We start from the raw sequence: 18,602 nt of genomic DNA on the forward strand, positions 1-18,602 counted from the left end.
CTGACTGTCTGATCCACTTTGAGGCCACTGTGAACGGTCCAGGTGCTCCTACCCCAACGTTATCCGCCTGTAAAATCCGTCGCGATCACCTCAATTCCTGTGGCAAACGGTAAAGGCAGCATACGACATATGCTCCGACTCGACTCCACTTATGAAATATTTGCCGCGCAGCTGATGGAACAAATCCAAAAAGGCTCCTCCCAAATACCTCAATCTCCAGTAACTCCGTCACAAAATTCCACGTCTTATGGCTGTCGGCTCCCTCCTATCGACACAGAGGTTTTCTCTGGCGATTATCTTCGCTGGCCGACTTTCCGGGACCTTTTCACAGCAATATACATAGGCAATCCGAGTCTAACACCCGTTAAAAAATTATTCCACTTAAATTCAATAGCAAGTCGCGAAGCTCATTCCATTCATTCATTCGGTCAGCCTGGAATAACCTAACTGAGCGTTTCGAAAATAAGCGATTGTAGGTGAACAGTCACCTGAAAACACTTTTCAATGTGCAATCCAAAGCACAGGAGTCGGGAGCAGCCTTAAAGGAACTTCAACGCTCTTTTCAAGGTTCTTAACATTTTCCGGTGTTAATATTGAGAATTGGGACCCTATCCTAGTTTATATGTGCTCGACAATACTACCAAAGCTCACTCTCTCATTATGGGAGCAATACATCCAAGCTTGAGCTTGAGCTTGATTCCTATTTGACGGAGCGCCATCAAGCTCTTGAGGTCGTCGACAGCTTCCGATCTCTCCAATTTCCACAATAAAATGCTTATAATAATGATTACAAAAGTTGTTAAAGTAATTGTTTGAAATACATTTAGGGTATTCAATTGCGTTGCAAAAGTGTAAACTTTGTAAGTTTGCCAGACGAGAATTGTGAACGCCCTCTATTTTAAAATATCTTTGCAGGAAATTGACGTACAAAATAACGCCAACTTTTAAATTTTTGTGAAAAGAAGGCTATGATATTTTCTGTCATTCGAACCCAACTTTTCAGTATATTTTTAGTATTTTAGATAAAATTCCTACCCATTATTAACCCCCTATTTCTACACAAGTACAACAGATTTGTATACATAGGCTGGGGTGTTGTAGGCCTTGAAAACTATTTTGTATGGAAATTGTTGTTGGAACTGCTTACACTTTTACACTTTTCAAACGATTGCAACGCAATTGAATACCCTAATTATATTTTGTATGTGCTTACGTCAAAAGGGCCTTTAATTTCAGGAGGCTGTGTCGAGCGGCAGTTTTATTCAGATGTCTACATCTCGCGCGCTCGCACTGCCGTCCGCTCTCCCTCTCTACCTCGCCCCTAAGTCAGAACTCCGCAGTTCTTATTTCAAATTGTACTAATAAACACCTACGCACGTCGCGTAAAAACCCAAAAGTACTCCCGTGTTTTTGGCGTACCATTCGATCTTGGGGCTTCAGCTATTTCCAACGATCAAGCCACCCCGCCCCAACAACCATTGAGGGTAACATTTCATTTTTTCAAAGTTATTTTAAACTATCTTAAATATTTTCGCAGAAAAAATTTTTAAGATGTGTCCAAAGTACTACTTACTACGATCAATATTCTTTGTGGAAAAAGGGCCAAAAAACTAGACAACCGGAAAACGGAATTAGAGGAAAAGCGCTTCGACAACGATTTGAAAAAACTGAAAATGGAATTAGAACACAAAGAGCGAGTGTTGAAAATGGAACTTAAAATGAAAAATAAATCTTAAAAAAGAGATTTTTGTATTGTTCATACATTAGGTGGTACAAGTTATTCCTTTTATTCTCGACGGCAGCAGAATTTCGAGTATTTCCTATTTCGGATTCATTGCACATCGTGGAATTCATTTAGATGTACGTGTTGGTCCGGTATATCGTGAATTACACACCATAATCCAATCGGGGCTGATCTATTTGATAATCGCATTCTTGGTTATTTTAAACTACAGAAGTATCCTTTCAAAATCGCGAAACAATTTTCGATTCTAACGTGGTATTGGCTGAGACTTTTATTGAAATTCAGCTGCTTATTCGGTTCAAACTGACGTGAATTGCTGCGGTATGGGGTAATTAAATTTAACGAAAGTGGGTAGACAGAGTCGCTTTCAATCCACCGATTTCCACTAAAATGTCTTTTAAGGTGCTTTCCAATTATTGAATTTTTACATATTTTAGAGTTGTGGTAGCTACCGGGACTTCCTGTTACAACAATTTAAATTCGGAGTTTGTTGTCACATACAGCTTGCATCTTCTCAGAATACATATGCGATAGCGCGAGGTAAATACTTCATGATTTTTTTTTTGAGGCTTTTCAAAAAGTTTTTTTTCGCTGCCATCAATATATTTAAAAACAAGGAAGAACGCTATAGTCGAGTACCTCGACTATCAGATACCCGTTACTCAGCTATATGGAGATATGCAAGCAGCAAAGCGAGATTAAAATGCGCCACCTACCGGCGGTATACAGATTTAAGCGATATGGGCGTTAGAGTGGGCGTGGCAAATTTTTTTTTGGATCAATCGATAGGTATCGACGAGACCAATACATTTCAGTTAAAATTTTTTATCTAGCATGAAAATGGTGGGCGTCACAGGTTTTCGCGGTTTGTGGGCGTTAAAGTGGGCGTGGCAAACTTTTTTTTGGGTCAATCGATAGGTATTGATGAGAACAATACATTTCAGTTAAAATTTTTATTCTAGCATCAAAACTGTAGGAGCCACAGTTTTGGGCGGTTTGTGGGCGTTAGAGTGGGCGTGGCACTGTGCCGAAACAAACTTGCGCTGCGTAAGAAGCTCAGGAATCTGCACGCCAAATCTCAATAGCCTAGCTCCCATAGTTTCCGAGATCTCAGCGTTCATCCGGACGGACAGACAGACGGACAGACGGACAGACGGACAGACGGACATGGCTAGATCGACTCGGCTAGTGATCCTGATCAAGAATATATGTACTTTGTGGGGTCGGAAACGCTTCCTTCTGCCTGTTACATACTTTCCGACGAATCTAGTATACCCTTTTACTCTACGAGTAACGGGTATAACTATCTCCTCGCGTTCTTCTCTTTTAAGCCAATAGATACTTCCTTGAAAGTCGCAAAATGTTAGTAAAAACTCGTTCCGTAAATAGCGATAACGTCCCACCATCATCGACAACAAATATTGTAGACATTTTTCTTACGGAAGCGCTGTTCCCTGATGAGCCCAATCGGAAAAAAAAACTATTTGTTCGTACCCAAAGGTTCTCAACATGACCACACCCAACAAATCAAGCAGTAGCCAAGTTGGGAACAGTACCAGGCGCTCAGTAGCACCCACTGCATATGAGAATTACTGATCAGCATATTATATGTCTCAAATTGCTACCATAATCATTATTCCCTGACCTACTTTAGAATATAGCTTACTTCACTAATCATTACACTAATCTTCCGTGTTCCAAGTAGTATATAAATATGTACCAAATGAGGAAAAAATCAGTTATCAACGCATCTCATAACTCCGCGGCTTTACTTCATACCTCTGGGAATAGGGCTCGTAATACACTATCTCCACTAGCAGCTAACCTACGTTAGCTCAACCTCAGCGCAGTTTCGCATCGCCTGCATCGCATCGTTACCATTGCCGCGACGCGATCGTCCTCCCAGCAAAGCGTCCCCGTGCCAGCGACAAGTGCTCATTACCCCCTTGTCCCGCGGTGTGACCTGGAAGTGTCTACTTCGGTTAGGCACAAACACTTTTGCTAGTTGCAAGTCTATAGGATATTGCATTTTGGTTCTAGTCGATTGAAATATTACGTCGTTTCACACTAGAAGTCTCCTCGACGAAACTACTGAATAAGACTAATATCATAACTAAGGGTTTTCACGACGCGACCAACATGACGCTCTGGAGAAAGTAGTGACTCACATCGGAGCATAAGCAAAGCAGTTGCAGCAAAGTGACACAGAAAATGAAACTAAAACCAATAAAAGGCGATTAAATTGCATTTAAAGTTACAAACAAAAAGTTAATCGCCAAAACAGTTTCAAACAATTTGCGAGTGCATGCATTTCTGAATGCAAGTGTAACAGAACCCCCAAATACGTTGAGCAAGAAATTGGACCTGCACTGACCTGCCCCAGCCCGAGCATTGGAACTGACGTGTGCCGCAGTGGAACTCCCATACGATGCATACAGATATACATATTTATACAGCAATAGTGTTATAGTTTTGTGCAACGTCATTTTTATGTAATGTTTTTGTGAACCGCCGTCTAATATTGCACGTATATATATATATACATAAATTAATTGTAACGTCTCCCAAAGCCCAGGATCCAGGGCGTCGAGATCTCATCGCCCAGGATTTAAAGGAGGTTATATTTCTTGGTACGAGGTTAACATTTTTTTATGAATATATATATATATATATATCCGTGCAACATGATCAGTACACAAGCCATGATCCACAGTTCAACTTAAGAATTCAATATTTGTTATCAAAAGCAATCCTGCCAATACCTGTAAATGAATTAGAGAACTTATATACTAAGACCTTCCGTCTAGATTTCTCACCACTTGTACACTGTAACAAGACCGAAAAAGCAATTATCATCTCTACCGTTCCAACAGTCATTGTTCTCTCTCGTTTAGATAAAAATGTATTTTTTTGGCAATGTTAATACCTTTCTAGTTAAGATCAAAAATTAATCTTTTAGAAATACCTATTCATATGTAGTCGTTTAGATATATATTCCTTTTTTTCATACATTTTACATTTTTATATATAATAACTAAATGTTAATTCTTCAGAGGTGAGTATCAGCCTTGTAGTTGTATGACAATTGCAAGAGCCCTCTGAGCGACGTTTGTAGTCGTGAGTAGTCAGCGTTTTGCTGATGTGTGCACCTTCGCAGGTGTTAGATTCGATATTCTCCGCTAAGAAAATAATTGCCAATTAATTAATTTCCTTATGCATTAGCCAACATTATGATACTCATCCACGGCGCACGCCGATATATGTATTACTCAATAAATTTATAATGTAAAAAGATATCAAAACCATGAAGGGCTAGAACTTTATTAAGGGGGTGTGTTGACGAGAGAAGTGGAGTAGGTCAAGAACAATGACATAACTTTCGACGGACAACCTTGACAATAGTGGATCGTATTGCGCGGCCCGAGACGATCCATTGGCCCACGATTGTGTTAAGGAAAGGGAATATGGCCAAAACAGAGCCCGATCGTACTGCGATCAAGCGACAGCTAAGCTTGTTGGGCAGTGTGGACTGATGACTGACGAACTTTATAACCTAATATTATTTTTCAGGCTCTTTAAATTTTTATTCTCGTTATGTTTGAGAGGAGAGAGGCTTACCATGATTCCAAGACCCAAATACGTCGTAGCTTATGCTGGCAAATGGTGCCTGAACATCGGACGCCTCTCCCTTGGCCCAAGTCTTTGTCAGGACTCGGGCACTAATATGCCAACGTAACAGAATTGGCGCCCAGCGCCAACAATCGCGATACCTGCGGTATCGGAGTGGATGCACCTTAGTATGGCAAAGCTCTCATCTTAACTTGCCCTGAGTGATTTGACTGTTTTATAGAGCAGGGAGCTTAAATATGCGCATACTTTTTTTTTTGCCTTTAAGCTAGTAACTTTAAAGTCCCCAACTTCTGTGACTGTGAGTGTTAAGAGACCTCTAACGCATTTAGGCATTGCGGTGCGGGTCCACTGTTCGTTTGTGGATCCATGACAGAATGGGGGGTGGGGGATCTGACAGGAAAGGCAAAGCCGACGCCCAACGACGAAAGTGAAGACAAATTTTAGTGCCTATATTAATCAGCACAAAGTGACAATTTATTAAAGAAAACGGAGGCCTAAAAAGAAGGCCCAACCATATAAATGAAGGGGGCCAAGAAGAAGGTCTTATTCCAACCCAGCACCGGAAGAGTGACCCGTGCAACAACGCGCGCAGAAAATCACCAAACCAAGGCTAGGAGATTCACCTAAAAGAGAGCCGTGGGAGCTCGCACAGAATTAGCCAGGACAGGTAGATGCTCTGACCGAGGAAAACAATCTGGACCAACCCACTGAAATGGAAGGAGCCGCCGGTATGGAGAACCTACCCCTAGGACCGCCGAAAGGAGGATCAAGTATGCTTCCCCAATTTCAGAGGCACGAGGAGGACAACTTAGAGGCTGCCAAGCGGCGTGAAGAGAGATTGAAGGAGCTCTTGAGGCAGAGCAACGAAATGCAGCGTGGTATGAGAGCACAGATAAAAACTCTGAAGGCACAAGTATCAGAATTGCAGTCTCCGACATCCAGGAGACCCGAACAGAAGGGACTATCCTCGCCGCCCCAAGCTGTTCCGAATCCCACTGAGGTATCAAGAGACTCTGCCTCTTGAACTGGTATCACAGGACATGGTCAATAGCCTGATGCATCTGTTAAGAACACCCAGGCGGATAGATACTCCGTCCCACAGATAATCCAGAACAAACGAGAGGGAGACGAGTCACCAACTGCATCCGAAGATCGATCGGAACTCATTCTTTCAGGGACCGGGACCAAAAGAAGTCAGATTAGACAGATGGAACCTAAAGGTCAATGGAAGCGGACGCGTCGTGACAGTTCCGAGCTTTCTGTTCCTGTACCTCAGCCGCCATCATCCATCTTCTGCTGGCAGGTGCGGCCACTATATGGTTTTGGCAGCTAATGGAGGACAAGGCGCGAGACTACGATTTGACTACTAATCATTGACCCAGGAAATGAGACGGGTGTTTTCCACTACCGGAAATGGCCTCATAAAAGTCAAGGAGTTAGCGATTATGTATTATTGTAGATATGCAGAACATGCTGTTAACATCCCCAATAATCTCATTAGCGGAGCTCAAAAGAGAGGGTCTTCGAGTTGATCGCTGGTTGAAAAACACTGTAAGAAATATGCGCAACCGAGCGGCGGTCAACGAAATAGAGAAATTCCAGACCCTGGACGACTTGCCGGACGCGATCACGGTGGAAGAATTTAACAGGCAGCGGAAAGGTACACGAGGGCGTTATGAGGATGGACAAGGATGCCGTGACCCACTACACGCGCTGGTGTGTTATAAGTGTGGCAAAGGAGCCGACTTCTACAGGAAGCATCCTTCGAGGGAAGAACCCTGCCCCATAAAGAGGCAGGAGTTCGTCAGGCAAGGCCGGGATAGCCGAGCGGACAAAGACCAACCCTTTCCGGTAAAAACACCAAATCCCAAACAAATCTCTCCTCATAAGAGCCTAGAACAACGAGAGGGGGAGTACGAACTCGCTCGCGAACGTATCTTCACCGGATCGGAAGATGCAGATAGCGAGCCACGAACAACACGGAAGATAATGAAATTATATCATGCCTGAGCAGACTATCGCCGGCTTAAGCAACACGGAAGTGAGCGTGCAAATCGACAACCGTTTCTTTGCCAAAGCGAAGGTCGATGGAAAAGAAATGCTCGCATTACTGGACTCAGGCGCTAGTGCGAACTGTATTAGCAGGGGAGCGAATGCTTTTTAAAAAAACTGGACTCCGATAAGGAAGCTAAGTGAAGACTGAAGACACAGCCAGCGGTTGTGAGACCCAAGTAACCGGAGCCTTAACATTACCTTTACAATGGGAAGGAGAAACCAAGGACCCAGAGTTTTTGATAGTGCCAGGTCTGACACAACGATTTTATTTTGGAATTAATTTCTGGGATACGTTCAGCCTCATGTTCCTCGGTAAAAGTGAACGCGAGGTTGCTTCCTTTGAAACAACAGTGGAAATCGACCTTATGACCAGAGACCTGGACATGAACAATACGCTCAAGCCCGAGACCGCCTATACCCCACATCAGCTTACCCCAGAACAACATTCCAAGCTGAAGCAAGTGATAGACACATATCCCTCCTGTCTGGAAAAAGGATTAGGAAAGACCAGCTTAGAGCAACATATAATTGAAGTGACCAACGAGGACCTACCAATTAAGCATCGACATTACCCGATATCCCCTGCTAAACAGAAGCTGGAGTATGTTGAGCTAGGTCGCATGTTAGGTCTACGCGTGATCGAAGAAAGCAATAGTAGCTTGAGTTCCCCGGTAACTCTAATGCAAAAAGGGCCGAAAAATCGACTTTGCCTCGATGCACGTAATGTCAATTCCCGGACGATCAAAGATGCATACCCACTACCTCATATCGAGGGTCTGTTAAGTCGACTACAGGAAACGTATTACATTTTCGCAATTGACTTAAAAGACGCCTCTCGAGTCCAAAAGTAGAGAGAAAACCGCTATATCAGTTTACAGTCATGCCGTTCGGCTTGTGCAATGCCGCGCAGTGAATGTGCCGACTAATGGATAATATTATACCAGCAGCGCTACGCGAATATGTATTTGTGTATCTGGATAACTTACTGGTCTACATTTAATATGTTGAGCCAGGTCAGTGCCTGCTTACAGCGGGCAGTGCTAACAATAAAAGTGAACAAAACAAGTTGTGCTACAGCCAGGCAAGATATTTAAGATACGTGGTTGGGGGAGGATGCATCCGAACGGACGATGCAAAAATACAATCGATACAGGAATTTCCTCAGCCTAGCTCCGCCAAACAGATGCGGAGGTTCCTGGGGATGACTGGCTGGTACAGGAGGTTCATTCAAAACTACGTTCAGACATCGGCACCGCTTCACTATTGTTTGAAGAAAGACCGCATAAACAAATTTTAATTATCAGAAGAGACAATTAAGGCGTTTGAACTTTTAAAAACCAGCATGGCAACAGCACCTGTGCTCGTCACCCCAGATTTTAAAAAACCATTTACCATCCAATGTGATGCCTCGACCACTGGAGTGGGGGGAGTTTTGTTCCAAACCGATGACGAGAGCGGAGAACATCCAATCGTCTATATGTCAGCCCAATTGAACAAAGCACAGCGAAATTGCAGCATAACCAAGTTGGAATGTTATGCCGCTATCCTCAGCTACAGAAGGCTGGTGCGGAAGAACTGGACATAAACATCAACCTCGATTCGACAGCGTTCCAGTCATCGGATTATGTCAACCTAGTGCAGGCGGTGGACCAAAGTTTAGGTAAACGTCCAGACTTTCAAACATCGGAAGACTATGTCTATAAACGGATGGGATTCTGCCTATACGACGCCGTGGATGAAGCCTGAGCATGGAAGCTCTGGGTTCCCGCCGAGCAGCGATTCGATTTAGTCTGGAGAGGGCATGGGGCGTTACCCTAGTCACTAGCCAAATTTAGAAAGTTTTACTATTGGCCAGGGATGGTTGTAGATGTCCAAAAAGTAGTGAAGGAATGCGAGGTCTGAAAGATCACCAAGACCGCCAACAAAAATGACCGACCACTCATGGTAGAACAGCCGGATACGGAGCGGGCTGGCCAAAGGTTGTTCATCGACTTAATAGGACCATACCCGAGGACCAAATCTGGGGATTCCGTGATTTTTGTATCCCTAGACCATTTCTCCAAATTTGTCTGGCTGCAGCCGATGAGACATGCAGTAGCTGCAGTGGCCATCAAATTCCGTGAGACCAAAATTTTCCATCAATATGGGGTCCCCGAGTTCATACACTCGGACAACGGTAAACAATTTGTGTCTCAAATATTTATTTATTTATTCGCCAACAGTTGGTTCTTTAACTGGCTACTTGACTACTACTAAAGTAAATACTAAGGGACGGAAGGTAATTGTAAAGGGTTTTCTTAATTAATTCTCTGGGGGAGCATGGGTCCACCCTCATGTGAGATGGAAGTTTGTTTCAGTAGAATAAGGCTCGACACAGAGGCTCATTAAAAACATAACTTGTTCTATAGGCCGGAATAAAAAAAGGTTCAAAAGTCCTTAAAGACCTACCAGGGACGGAAAAACTTATGCTGCTCAACAATGCAGGGCAGTCTATTTTGGAGGACAGCAGGTCACAAATAAAAACTAGTTTTCTTTTTGAGCACGCTCAATCCGATTGATGTGTGTAGTACAAGTCGAACTCCAGACAAACGAAGCATATTCCAATCTGGATCTAATGAACGATGAAAATAGGCTTTGTTTCGTGTACGGATCTTTAAATTGCGTTGAATTTCGTTTTACAAGCCCATACATACCGTATGCCTTTGTAATTATGTAATTTATGTGTTCAATGAAAGTAAATTTGGTATCAAACATAACTCCTAGGTCCAGGGATTCATTTCTTAAGGGAAGAATATGGGATCTAATGGAATACGAGCTGAGGACATTAATTAATCGTTTGCTGTACCTAACGTAGTAACATTTTGACAAGTTCAGAGGCAGCTTATTAAGAGAACACAAATTTCCCACTCTTACTAGGTCATTTTGAAGAAGTTTACTAGCGGAGATTGAATTCACAGACCTAAATATTTTAAGATCGTCCGCAAACAACAGGAACTCAGAATTTTTTTTGCAATAACTTAAATCATAAATGAAGATGATGAAAAGAAACGGACCCATTGCACTTCCCTGAAGAAAGCCAGAAGTTGCCACATACTCTATAAATCTGGTCATCTAAATAAGATTTAAACAAATTTAGTATTGATGAATGAAATCCCAATTTCTGAAGTTTTACCAATAAAGCATTATGGGAGCCTTTGTCAAATGCTTTGGATGAGTCTGTGTAGACTACATCATCTTGATGACGACTGATAAACGAAATAATCAAAAATTATTGAACGTAGCTAAGTTAGTGGTAGTTGACCGTCCAGGCATAAAACCATGTTGGTCCGTGATCCGACCAGCAAGAAATGTTAGCTGCTTAGCTACAATTCGTTCAAACATTGTTGAGACATTACTTAGCTTTGCAATTGGCCTATAACTTGAAACACTATTTTTGTAACCAGACTTGAATATAGAAGAAGCTGTGGCAAGTTTCCATCTATGCGCAAACACGCCAGTAGAAAGAGACTTGTTAAAGATCATTTTAAGAGGCTCACAAAGAACACCTGTACAGTCTTTCAGTTTTTCCTGAGTCGTTAAAACTTTTAGCCGCCATATAGCAGTCAAACTCAGTGACATCTAAGCACCCAATATTTGGCAACGTGGCAATGGCATTGAGTGAATCATCGGCATTCCACTGCGAGCTCGGTTTAAAGTTAGATGCAAAGTACTTAGCAAATAGATTAGCGACCCCAATATCCGAGGAAGCTGAAAGACTTTCAAATGACATATGCGAAGGAAAGTAATATGTTGTTCGTTTTGAGTTGACAAAGTGCCAGAATGATTTAGGATTGGTAATTAATTTACGCTCTATATCAGAAGTATATTGGCTGTATAAAAATTTATTAAGGAACTCAAACTCACGCTTATCTTGCTTGTAACGATCAATTACTATAATTTACGCTCTATTTCAGAAATATATTGGCTGTATAAGAATTTATTAAGGAACTCAAACTCACGCTTATCTTGCTTGTAACGATCAAAGTCAGCAGCATCACCGCTTTCTATGTAGCGCTTATAGAATTTATCTGAGATTTTTATATTTTTTTAGTCTTTGTGTGTACCATAAGAACTTTGAACTCTTGTTTTTGCGTATCTGCCTACAATAGTAGAGAGTAAAGATAAAAAAACTTCATAGCTAGTATTCACATTAGCATGCGAGAGGACTTCCGCCCATCTAATACTAGAAATATCATTACGGATAGAATCTAAGCTGCTAGAATTAATATAAGTCAAAGGCAAGCGAGAATTATTTGGTGAAAAAATATAACAAGTAATTGAGATTAATTGGGGCTTGTGATGAGCATCACATACGGCTAGAGGATTATCGCTGCAAGATAAATTAAGGCTTAAATCGGGATGTACAAGAATTAGATCAAGAAGCTTATTTAAGTTATTCAATTCTTGGTTAATCTGGACTATTCCCATACTAAGAAGCTCATCGATGACTAAGATTTCGTGGGGAAGATTAAAATTACTGGGGACCATTGCTGAAGACTCAACATCATGAGCCCACACGAGCGAAGATAGGTTGAAGTCGCCCAAAACACATATATACTATCTTCCAGCTCCTTCCAGCTACTGTCAGGAAAATTAGTAGTAGGGAAAGACGGGTGCTGGGACAATTAGCATATTAATGGCCCCCGGCCCCCCCTCCCCCCCTCATTAACGTATGCGGGTTCTGGGACAATTAGCATAATCCAATAAATTAACTGATTTTAATGGGCTTTGAAGTCATAAAAATGTCACGATCATGTCTATAAAGAGTATACTTAATTGCCCCCATCGCCCCCACATCCCCATGTGACAATATTGATCATGTATCCTTCCCCTCATTATGTGCAATTAATAGTCAGGTGAGAAAGGTGCACGTGAGAAAGGTCGCACAACCATAGTATCCAAAGGTTGTTATCTTAGAGGAACATATCCGATCATGTTGGGGAAAGGTGTGATCACGTACCCTTTTGCCTCATTATCACAGGTGTTGCTGTGCACGTGTGAAAGGTCGCACACCCAAAGTATTCAAAGATGGTTATCTTAGAGGAACATGTCCGATCATGTTGGGGAATAATGTTTCCTATGAAAAAAAATAAAACTAATTTAGAAATCAAAAGAACCCCAATAAAATAAATCTCACAAGTTAATGATTCTCAGATGTGGAATATTTTCAAATACACATTTTTGTTTCCGCCCCAGGACGTTTAACTGGTAAATTGTCTAAGATTCTCTCCTTTCCACAAATGGGACACATGCACAACCCAGAAGGCGCACGCTCATTGACAAGATCATGGGCCTCACGCAAACGACCTCATTGCTGACTGCTAGCTCTAATACGTTCCCATAATAGGGGTTGAAATCACGACCGCGCAAAAACTCGCAAGTAGCCGACATATCTCAGTCAAGGAAATATTTTCCATTCTCCGTACCTGTAATTTTAACTCGAAATAAGAAGTCAGAAGTTTATTTTGTAGCATAATAATACATTTATTCATTTATTTTGGTATTGCGAACATTTTTGTTATATATAAAAATTAATTTTCTGCTTTGATTTCGGCGATTTGCATAGAAGAAGCAGGCGCACGTTTCCGACGTCATTTCTGGATTACAAAATGTAAAGTGTTCACCATAATTCGCAGTTTTGAGATCATGTCCACCTCGGTTCATGAACATAGTTTTTGTGTTTAGAAGGTATTGAAAATGCTGACCAATTATCTCTCCTTTCAATTATTCAATAAATTGGTCAATTTCCTGATGAAACTTCATTTGGCTAATTTTATTTTCTTGTAGGTCCTTACACATCTAGTCTCAACTTTAAAATGATGTATAACAATTATTTTATTGTTTTGGAGCTACTTTTAAAAAATGTCAAAATAATGTATGCATTGTTAAGAGCACAAACCCCGCCCTTAAGGTGTGTTTCACAATAGGGAAACCGGTTTCCTTTGAACCATTTTAACGACGGACAGCCCATTTCCTCGATATTAATGAGCTGACGACTCCCAAAAAACTTCTGTAGAAATCGTTTCTTTTCCACACCTTTACAAATAATTTGTTTTCCGCTTGTAATTGTCCTTAGATACTTTCGAGTTTGTGGAAAACTGTTCTCTCCATCGTTCCAAAAAATTTTGTGATGTGTATTGGTTAACCAAATTGCAGTCTTTCGAGATTTTGTATTTAGCTAAGTAAAATCATATGGTGGTTCTATTAAAATACTATTATTCAAGTTTGGATCTTTTTCGAATACAATTCCAATTTCCTTTAAAATAAAATTATTATTATTATCAAAGAAACCTTGAACATCAATCGAAACAGTATCATTCAACATTTTTCTAATGTTAAACAACTCGTTGATCGATAGGTTTTTGTAGGATGTGGTTCTAGTACTTTTTGATGGAAACCAAACAGCTGTCCAACCGATCTTTCCTTATTAAAGTAAACTGACTCTCGCATGGTAGTTATTTCAACTTGAAGTGTATTATTATTACTTTGAATTTTAAATGTATTTTCCAGGTTATAGTCTTTTAGTTTATTGTAAATGAAATCGGTGATATCATTCAATTCATATGATCCAGTTGGAATTGTAATAACCTTGTCACCGATGTGGAAGAGGTTATTTTTTTCATCAATATTTGGAATCGAATTATACATATTAAAATCGATAAGAGCGCACTCATATTGACCATTCAATTCGATAGGTGGAAAAAAGTTTGTACTTATAATGGAACTATTTCCATTCAAGGATAATGCAAGTGATTTAGACATATTGAAATCTCTTGATAAACTGTGGGATTGTAAGTATCTAACCAAGCTTTATATTGAAATTACTCCTTAAATCATAATAAATTGATCAAATCCTTTTCTGTATCTTCCGTTATCCATTTCGTTATCCTTGCTAATTAATAGGAATCCGTGCTTGTCCTCCCAACATTTTTGACAAATTTTCACAAATGTTTCATAATTCATATCAGTGTTAATATGGTCCCGATATATATGCCGCATATTTAAATCATCTTGCTTAAACATTATAATAAAGTTGGCATTGTCACGAATCAGATGTTTAGGTATATGACTATACGTTTGACATAAATAAAAAGAGTCGATATTTTTATGTCGACCCATACAAAAATAAGATCTTATGTTATCTTGTTTTTCACAAGCTATGTCATCGAATATCATAATGGAATTGTTTTTAGCTTCACTGGGGTCTAGTACACCCTCATTATGGGAGAATGTATGATATCCCATTCCTTTAATCGGTTTGATTAATTTCTCCAAGTACTCATATTTAGGTTGATATAAACTTTTTGAAACTATATAAACATTTTCGAATTTTAATCCATTAGGACTCTCTATTAGACTTAACATAATATTAGTTTTACCACAATTCGAAGGCCCAACAATTAGAGCCCTTATTGTGTTCGGTAAGAGAGCACTATGTCGTGGCGGTAGATTTTTCTCGTTTTCATCGTTAATATTTCTAACTACAATTTTTTGTTTCTGACTTATTAAACGCATCTTTTAACCTAATGTACCTCATTCAATGAGAAATCTTTGATGATTAAACATCAATAAAATGGGGAAACGTTTTTATAATCGCATCAGTCGTATTTTTAATTGTAAACACGGTGGTGGTCTTGTCGATAAGCTAATTAATACATTACCGTTTGAAGCCCATATTCCGGGATATAATTTTTGTGGACCGGGTACAAAGTTACAGAAACGGTTGGAACGTGGTGATCAAGGAATAAACCCATTGGATGAAGCTTGCAAAGAGCACGATATCGCATATTCTCAAAACAAGGCATTGAGTGAACGACATAGGGCAGACTCCATTATTATTATTATTATTATTATTATTTATTGTTTTAGGCTTCCTTACGCTACAAGTTTTAAAACTTATAAATTACAGCGCTAGTCACAACTGGTAAACATATTTAAATTTGGACAAAATTGGTTCTTAAGTCTAATGACATACATTGTTACATTTATTGTTGAACATTTAGATAAATAGAAATGAAGTTAAATCGAAATTAAAAAACTAAGGAAAAGGTTTTGGGGATAAGTCGCAATGTTAAAATAGGATAATATACCTTATAGTAGACTAGAACTGCTATTTTTTAGGTGTGAGAGAAGTTTTGTCTTAAATAGTGTTGCGCTCCTAGTTTCTTTTATGTAGTTGGGAAGCTCGTTCCACGTTCTAATCGCATTTATAAAAAATTGTCTATTTGAAAGCAGAAACCTGTGTCGGATGCAGATAATATTCTTTGTTCTTGTAGATCTGGAGAATTGTAATTTTTCAAATAAGTACGATGGCTCCCTGGTGTATATAACTTTGTGTAAAAAGATTATTGTTCTACTTTTCATATAATCTGCCAAGCTTATATCAAATATCTTGTAAGAAAATTGAGTTACATGGTCAGATCTATGCAAATTAAATATAAAACGCGCAATACTGTTGTATGCTATTTTCAGCTTATGTTGACTTGCTACATCACAATTTGCATAGATCTCTAGACCATAAAAGAGTGTGGGTATTATACAAGACTTGGCAATTAGAAGACGCACACTAACAGGTAAGGAACATTTAACTAGTGACAAGGATCTTATTAGTCCGTATGTTTTGCCTACAGCTTTGTTTACGTGGTCATTCCAGTTCAAGGTTCTGTTAAATGTGATACCCAAATTATTGGCGGTTTCCACGTACTCAATTGGTGTTTTGTTAATCATCAAGGGGAACGGTTCAATATTGCATAATTTCTTCTTAAAAATGATTAAGCACTTTGATTTCAATGGATTGATGGCTAGACCGTTGTTTTTTGCCCATTCATTTACTCTTCCAAGCTCCATTCTACAAATATCTAAACACTCACTAATTCTGTTTAAGGGACGACTAACATACATCTGAACATCATCAGCATATAAATGGACATTACATTTCGACAGCACAGAAGGAAGATCATTTATATAAAGTGTGAATAATAGTGGTCCAAGAACCGAACCCTGGGGTACACCACGCTTCAGATAGGCAAACGAAGAACAAATATTTGACGATACAACATATTGACGACGATTTTTAAGATACGAACACAAAAGTTTGACGGCAGTATTGGAGAAGAAATACAAATTTTTGAGTTTTGAGCACAGGATATCATGATTTACTGTGTCGAACGCTTTGCTGTAGTCCAGCAATAGTAAGAAGGTGACATACGAGTTGTCCGTCTGTTGACGTATATCTTCGGTTATTTTTAAGATGGCTGAAGTGCAGCTACGATTTTTTCTAAATCCAGATTGATGGTCATTTAAGAGGCTATTGACAGATATAAAATTATTTATTTGTGATGCGACAATATTTTCAAACACCTTCGAGAGGTACGGAAGAATAGATATCGGCCGATATTCTTTGTTTGATTTTGGTATTGGGATAATTTTGGCGGTTTTCCAGCAATCAGGGAACGTAGACGTGGTAAGAGCCGTGTTAAATGTGTGCGTAAGGTATGGGATAAGTTTAGGAAGTAGAATTTTTATAAATTTAGGATGAATATCGTCAGGTCCAATTGCGTTAGACTTAATTTTAAGAATATTATCTAAAACATCACATTGGTCAACACACATAAATCTAAACCTAGTATCACAGATGTTTTCAGGTACTGAATTCAGGTACGTGTTGGTTGTGACCTCTGGAACTTGGCATTCTGCTAATTTAAGGTTGAGTTCATCTATGTCAACATCTAGTTCCTGTGATGTCTTTTGTTTACCTATCCCTAGAGTTTTAATCTGTTTCCATGTTTGACTCGAAGAGGTTGAGTTTTTAAATTTTTGGCTAAAAAAGTTTGATTTTGCAGAGTCGATTAGTTTGGTAACCGTTTTTCTCAGAGATAAAAACATGCTGTGGTGTTGCGGTGTTTTGTATCTTTTCCACTTCTGGTATGCTTCATTTCGTTTTATAATTGCCAATTTTATATTATTAGTAAACCATGGTTTTTCGGACGGTCGAATTGTTTTACTTTTAACTGGGACAAAACTATCGTATAAGTGGCTAATATTATGTTGTAGAAGATTAAGTTGACGATCGACTGTTGGAAGACTGTAAATATTGTTCCATACACACAGGTCAAATGCTTCGTTCAACAGTATGTAATTAATATTATTAAAGTCACGATAAAATATTGTATGGTCCGTGTAGTTTAGGTCAAAGTTATAGGTCAGGTATATAAGGTCATGTTTTGAAAAGGACGGAACGATTAGCTGATCATACAAACATATTTTATTAACATCACTCACAAAAAACAAATCTAATAATGTGTTACGTGTTCTGCTGAAGTGGGTTGGAAATGAAAGATTCACTGGTTTCAGACCTAGCGATTCCATGTTGCTGGTAAGGTGAGATTCCCTCAGAATATCACTATTAAGATCGCCTGCGAGGATTACATCAGTGAAGTTTACTGTAATGTCTGTCAGAATATTGATTAAATCATCATAGTTTGTGTTGCAATGCGGACGATAAATGCAGCCAATTAACAGATTTTTCTCAATAATCGGGTTTCGTATTTCAAGAAAAATATATTCTATTGCACTGTTTATTGTGTGTTGGCAAATAATTTTGGCTTTTAATTTTTTGTTTACATATATAGCAACACCTCCCCCATGACTAACACGATCAGAACGGTACACATTATATCCATCACACGATATTAGCACATCACATAGACTCTGGACAAACCATGTTTCAGACACGCATATAACATCAATTTCCGAATTTACAAACATGTACCTAAACTCTTCAATTTTCTTTGGCAGGCTTTGGGCATTTATATGACAAATCTTGAGACCAGGTCTCTGCTTTGCCAGGATGCACAGAAGGGCACGACTATTTGCTTTTGAATTATTAAGGTTTTCTTCCATTGTGAATAGTTTTAAATTTCAAAATAAAAAAACAAGGACTGCACACCAGAAAAAAAATTAGGCAGACTACTAAATTAACAATGCGACTGATCCTAAACATATGAATAACAAGAGATAAAGATATTAAACTAATTGGAAATCCTAATATAGAGATATAAAATATTTTAATTACGAAATGAATTATTCTCTAAAGCGGCATCTCTACTTGAGTTGATTTCGCCCACATCACTAC

General features: G+C 39.3%; 1 pseudogene; it reads left to right on the top strand.

Moving 5' to 3' along the window:
• LOC139354834 (neuropeptide SIFamide receptor-like) overlaps positions 1 to 18,602 on the top strand; it is a 171,282-nt pseudogene that overhangs the window by 33,742 nt on the left and 118,938 nt on the right.

The sequence above is a fragment of the Drosophila suzukii genome, unplaced genomic scaffold (assembly GCF_043229965.1).
Source record: "Drosophila suzukii unplaced genomic scaffold, CBGP_Dsuzu_IsoJpt1.0 scf_30, whole genome shotgun sequence".
Lineage (NCBI taxonomy): Eukaryota > Metazoa > Arthropoda > Insecta > Diptera > Drosophilidae > Drosophila > Drosophila suzukii.